Below are 5,784 nucleotides of genomic sequence, written 5' to 3' on the forward strand. Positions count from 1 at the left end.
AAAAAAAAAAAAAAAAGACCAGAATGGTATATATTGGGGATATTTTTTTCTCACTAAATTATTTAAAACAGATGTTGTAAATTTATACTTCTGATTCTGCAACAGGTTTTGTTTTGTTTTTTTGCTTTTTATCCCACCACTTGGTGGGTTACATACTTTTTGTTTAGACTAAGGTGACCTGATTTTAACATTGGCAAAGCGGGACACCATTGGGGGGATGGGGGAGGGGGGCTCTTGGCTGAGCTGTTTATGGTTAGGGACCCTCTGGGGGGGCTACTTGTTTGTTGCAGACAGTTTGACTCCTTCTGAGCTAATTGTCCTTGCCTAGAAGGGAGGGAGGGAGCCAGTATCCTTCTGATGCCATTCCACCTGGGCAACCTTGCCCAGGAGGGGAGTAGGGAGTTTACATTAGCCTTTTCATTTCCAAATGAAGTTACATTAACCTCTTCATTCCCAAATGGAGTTACATTAACCTTTTCAGCAGCCGAAAACCATATATTCCCTTCCCATTCTCCCACAGTTCCCTAGCTTGTCATTGGGACTTGTTTAAAACACCGCGGGACATGGGACAAATGGTTAAAAATCAGGACTGTCCCGTCAAAAGCAGGACATCTGGTCACCTTAGTTTAGACCCAAGTCCCACCACTCCTTACTAAATATACCTGGCTTAATTCATACATTTAAGCTGATTGCTTGGTACTGGTTGGTTTGAGTGTGTGACCTCAGGTTTAGATAATATGTAAATTTTACACATTTCCTTTTTTTTTTTTTTGAGACAGAGTCTTACTGCTACCCTTGGTAAGTGCTGTGGTGTCATAGCTCACAGTAAAGTCAGGCCCTTGGGCTCAAGTGATTCTCTTGCCTCACCCTCCACGTAGCTGGGACTAGAGGCGCCCAGGCTGTTTGCTTTTTAGAGATGAGATCTCTCTGGCTCACACTGGTCTTGAAATTGTGAGTTCAGGCCATCCACCCACCTTGGCCTCCCAGAGTGCTAGTATTATGAGTGTGAGCCACTGACCCCAGCCAAACATTTCCATTTCTTGCCATATCTGATCTGGTATTTGTTTTTGTCCTATGATTAAAAAGTTAATAAAAAGACATACAAATATTTTATACTCTTCCTCATGGGTTTTTAAGACAACATACCCAACATAGGTCAGGAAGAATATTGTAGTATTATTATTTGGGAAGAAAAGGACATGTATGCCTGTGAAAATAATTTGTATTATTGATTAATTAAAGTACTGTACTTTCTCTGCTTAAAAGGTGTGAATGATTAATATGAACAATTCTTTTCAAATTAATAGTGAATGCCAGGCTATTTTGCTTTTGAAAGTTACAGCTCTGTTAAAGTTGAAAATGGGTTGTGTTTCCTTTAAATGCGTTGTCTGATTGCTGTGCTGTAGTTTGTAGCTTGATGTTCCCATTTTCCAGGGAGAATCCTGAACCAACCTATCCATGAACATACTCTCTGCCATTTCCTTAATCCTTTTTTGGGGAATACTCTTTTATAATAACAACTGTTGGTGAACCATTCATCAGAAAACTCTTGTAAGTGTCTTTTAGTTAGACAATTGCATGGTCCTTTGTTAGAAATGGTATAATTAAAAAAAATTTTATCTAGTTGGCATCTTAGAATATAGAATAACCTTGAAATTATAATAGTACTTGTTTTTTTTAGTTTTTCATGTATTTCACTTAAACGTAATTCTCATGTAGGAGAGGAATTCATCATTTAGAAATTTTCATTTCCTGGCTTGGCGCCTGTAGCTCAGTGGCTAGGGCGCCAGCCATATACACAGAGGCTGGTGGGTTCGAGCCTGGCCCGGGCCTGCTAAACAACGACAACTGCAACCCCCAAATAGCCGGGCATTGTGGTGGGTGCCTGTAGTCCCAGCTACCTGAGAGGCTCAAGCAAGAATTGCATAAGCCCAAGAGTTTAAGGTTGCTGTGAGCTGTGATGCCACAGCTCTCTACTGAGGGCGACATAGTGAGACTCTGTCTCAAAAAAAAAAAAAAAATAGAAACTTTCATTTCCTTTTCCTTTGCTTTCTTTTCCTATTAACTTGTTTAGTTACTGATTTAGAATATAGTCAGGCTTTTCAAGGGTATTGAGGACTGGATGTACTGTTAGTTTAACTAAATACTGGGGTAATAATATGCTATCCTTTTAAAACTGCAGAAATTTTGTTGTTTTCTTGTCACATGCCACCAGATATTTATGTTTTCTTCCTAAAAATGCTAAAAAGAACACCCACTTGGAGTAATTTAAAATTATCTAAGAGAGCTTTATAAAAAAAAATTAACAATTTCCTTTGAATTTTTATTTATTAAGAAAACAGGGGTGAATTTGCTGGGGGACAGCAATAGTTAATCTGTGGCCTCTCCTTTAGTAGATTCTCTATAACAGTGGTCCCCAGTCTTTTTGGCCTCAGGGACCGATTTCATAGAAGACAGTTTTTCCATAGAGGAAGCAGGGGAGGCGGAGCCGCAGGAGGTGATGTGAGTGATAGGGCGTGGCTATAGATACAGATGAAGTTGCTTCTGCCGGATCGCCTGCTGCTCACCAACTGCTGTGTGGCCCAGTTCCTAAGTTTGGTGGAAGATAGTTTTTCCATGGATGCGTTGAGGTGTGAAGGAGGGGGATGTGGAGCTCTTCTTTGCGCTGGGTGAGGGTTGGGGACCTCTTGCTCTAGAATGTGAATCCTGCAGAGAAGCGAAGAGAGAGATGGTGTGCTGCCTCTCCCTCCTTTAAAAAAAAAGTGACCTATAGCAGTTTCTCTGTAGGTAGCGTATTTCATTGGTGAAATTTGGGAAGAAAAATGGAAGTAGTATTATACTGATGTTGTTGGTTGTAAGAAAAGATAATAGTGAGTCTTAAATATTATATGAGAGTAAAAAAGGACAAAGTTAATTAAATTGTATAATAAAATACAGGTGTCTTGAGGCTGTAATCAATGAGGCTGGGCATGGTGGCCCATGCCTATTAAGGCTTTTATTAAATTTATGGTCTTGTGTTGCTGTTACTGAATCAATATTTCATTGGCAAATTTTCTTCAGAGTGACTTTAATGAATAAATTTATGCATATTTGCCTCCATGAAGAACTAGGTGTTATACAATTATTTTTTCCAATATGAAAGTAATTGAAAAAATTTTTTTTTTTTTTGAGACAGTCTCAAGCTGTCTTCCTGGGTAGAGTGCTGTAGTGTCATAGCTCACAGTATCTCCAACTTGGGCTTGAGTGATCCTTTTGCTTCAGTGTTTCTGTTTTCAGTAGAGATGGGGTCTCACTTTTGCTTAGGCTCGTCTAGAACTTGTGAGCTCAAGCAGTTCACCCACCTTGGCCTCCCAGAGTGCTAGGATTACAGGCATGAGCCACCGCACCTGGTCAAAAATATTGAACATTTAATTATAGAAAATAATTTTAGCTTGTGTCTTTGAGAATTTTGTGTGGCCTGGATGTAAACATCAGTATTTGCTAATGTTGTAGAAATGTATACTCTTGTTCACTTTTTCACTTTGAAATTTCTGGAAGCTTCAAAACTTAAAAAGAGTGACAAAAAAAGGAGGCATTAGATGTGACATGTTTTTGTGCTCTTGAGTATTTTGATTCTGTATCCCTAATGTTGAGAATGAGGAATGTGAGTGAATAAATTAGAGCATGACGAAGAAACACCAATTCTAATTCGTGCTATAATTAGACTATTGTTTTATTCACCAAGGTATTTTAATCATGATTGTGATTAAAGTTTTAAATTTTCCTTGTTAAGTTACTTTTGTGTTATTTAAAAATGAGGCTGGGCATGGTGGCACATGCCTATAGTCCAGCACATTGGGAGGCCAAAGTGGGAGTTCAAGATTAGTTTGGGCAATTTAGTGAGACCATGTCTCTACAAAAAATAGAAAAATTAACCAGGTATGGTGGTGCTTGCCTATAGTCTCAGCTACTTGGGAGGCTGAGGCACAGGGATCACTTGAACCTTGGGAATTTGAGACTACGGTGAGATAGGATTGGGCCATGGCACTATAGCCTGGCCAACAGAGAGATACCCTATCTATAATACATAAAATGACTTTAATGAGATTAAAAATTTTATCTTCAGATTTGTTTCCATAACCTAGACTCTTTTGAATAGCTTTCATGTGCAGCTCATAATGCTTTTAACCTTATGTAATGTTCGGTTCATAATGTCACTTATCTTTTAAAGATAATTACTTTCATAAACTCATCACTCATTTTCCCCTTATCCCTTGGCAATGTAGGACCACCATCATTTGATATATTTTTGAAATGTAAAAATGACTGTTTTTTCTCATAACAGAATTATTTATGTTCATGTGTCAAAATCAAACTACAGAGAAGGAAAAAGCATAAAAATTAAAACCATCTGTAACCTCACTAGCTGGCCTTCTCCGTCATGTAGTTCCTCTTGTTCTCTTATTGGAACTGTGGGTTTTGTGTATCAGCATTTGTCTTATTCCTTCCATTTTAAAATAAAATCTCTTCTTCCATCTCAGGGGCCCATCTCACTGCAAAGCCAAACTTCTCAAACACTTTGTACTTAGTTTTCTTTTCCTTACCTCTGCCTGGTCCTTCAGGTGTTAAGGGTCCCCTGTCATTCTGTTGTTAGGTTCCTCATCTTAGAATGAGGAGGGCTCCTGAGAAGCCTTTTCTGAGTGATTACCACCCATCTGCTGATGACTCCCAAATTAATGAATCTTAGTTCTTGCTATTAGACCCAAACTTATCTTATTGAACAACTCCATTTAGATGTCTCATAAGCATCTACATTAAATATGCTAAAAATTGAATTTCTGTCTTGCCTCAAAACTGCTTCTTCTTCAGCCCTCACTGCAAAGAATGGCCCACCATTTGCCCAGTTGCAAAGGCCAAAATTCTAGTTCTTACATTGGGAAAGTAGCGAACATTTATTATAGAAAATAATTTTTGCTGAAGAGACAACCCACAATATAGGAGAAAATATTTACAAACTATTCACCTGACAAAGGATTAATAACTATATTATATAAAGAACTCTAATAGCTAAATAGGATAAAATCCAATAATCTAATTAAAATAGACAAATGAACTGAATAGCTTTCTTTTTTCCTCTTTTCTTTTTTTTTTTTTTTTTGCAGTTTGGTCAGGTTTGAACCCTGCACCTTCCTTATATGGGGCCAGCACCCTACTCACTGAGCCATAGGCGCCACCCCCTTATTTTCTTTTTTTGAGACAGAGTCCCACTTTGTTGCCCCCCCCCCATGCTCCCTCCTCTTTGTAGTGCTGTGGTGTCATAGCTCATAGCAACCTCACACTCTTGGACTCAAGTGATTCTCTTGCCGCAGCCTTCTGAGAAGCTGGGACTACAGGCATTCGCCACAACGCCCAGCTGTTTTTTAGAGATGGGATCTTGCTGTAGTTCAGGCTGGTCTTGAACTTCTTGAATTTGTGACCTCAGGTGATCCGCCCGCCTTAGCCTCCCAGAGTGCTGGGATTACAGGTGTGAGCCCCTGCACCAAGAAGACATAAACATTGCCACCAGGTATATGAAAAAAATGGTCAATGTCATTAGTCAACAGAGAAATGCAAATTAAAACTACAATGAGATATCATCTCACCCTGATTAAAATGGCTTTTATTAAAAACTTAGTCAACCAGCTCGGTGCCTGTGGCTCAAGTGGCTAAGGTGCCAGCCACATACACCTAAGGTGGTGGGTTCGAATCCAGCCTGGGCCTGCCAAACAATGATGGCTGCAACCAAAAAATAGCCGGGCGTTGTGG

At 39.2% G+C, this 5,784-nt stretch overlaps 1 protein-coding gene across 3 annotated transcripts in view; it reads left to right on the forward strand.

Annotated features, from left to right (window-relative positions):
• RPS6KC1 (ribosomal protein S6 kinase C1) overlaps window positions 1–5,784 on the forward strand; it is a 196,358-nt gene that overhangs the window by 16,207 nt on the left and 174,367 nt on the right. Inside the window, exon 1 of one of the 3 annotated variants that reach the window (XM_023508197.1) lies at window positions 1,504–1,551. The exons of the other annotated variants lie outside the window; for them this stretch is intronic. The gene's annotated coding sequence lies outside the window, so the exon portion shown is untranslated. Of the gene's footprint in view, window positions 1–1,503; window positions 1,552–5,784 lie in introns of those variants that run through there. 3 annotated transcript variants of the gene reach the window in all.

The sequence above is a fragment of the Otolemur garnettii genome, unplaced genomic scaffold, assembly GCF_000181295.1.
Source record: "Otolemur garnettii isolate 467f Iridium unplaced genomic scaffold, OtoGar3 scaffold00229, whole genome shotgun sequence".
NCBI lineage: Eukaryota > Metazoa > Chordata > Mammalia > Primates > Galagidae > Otolemur > Otolemur garnettii.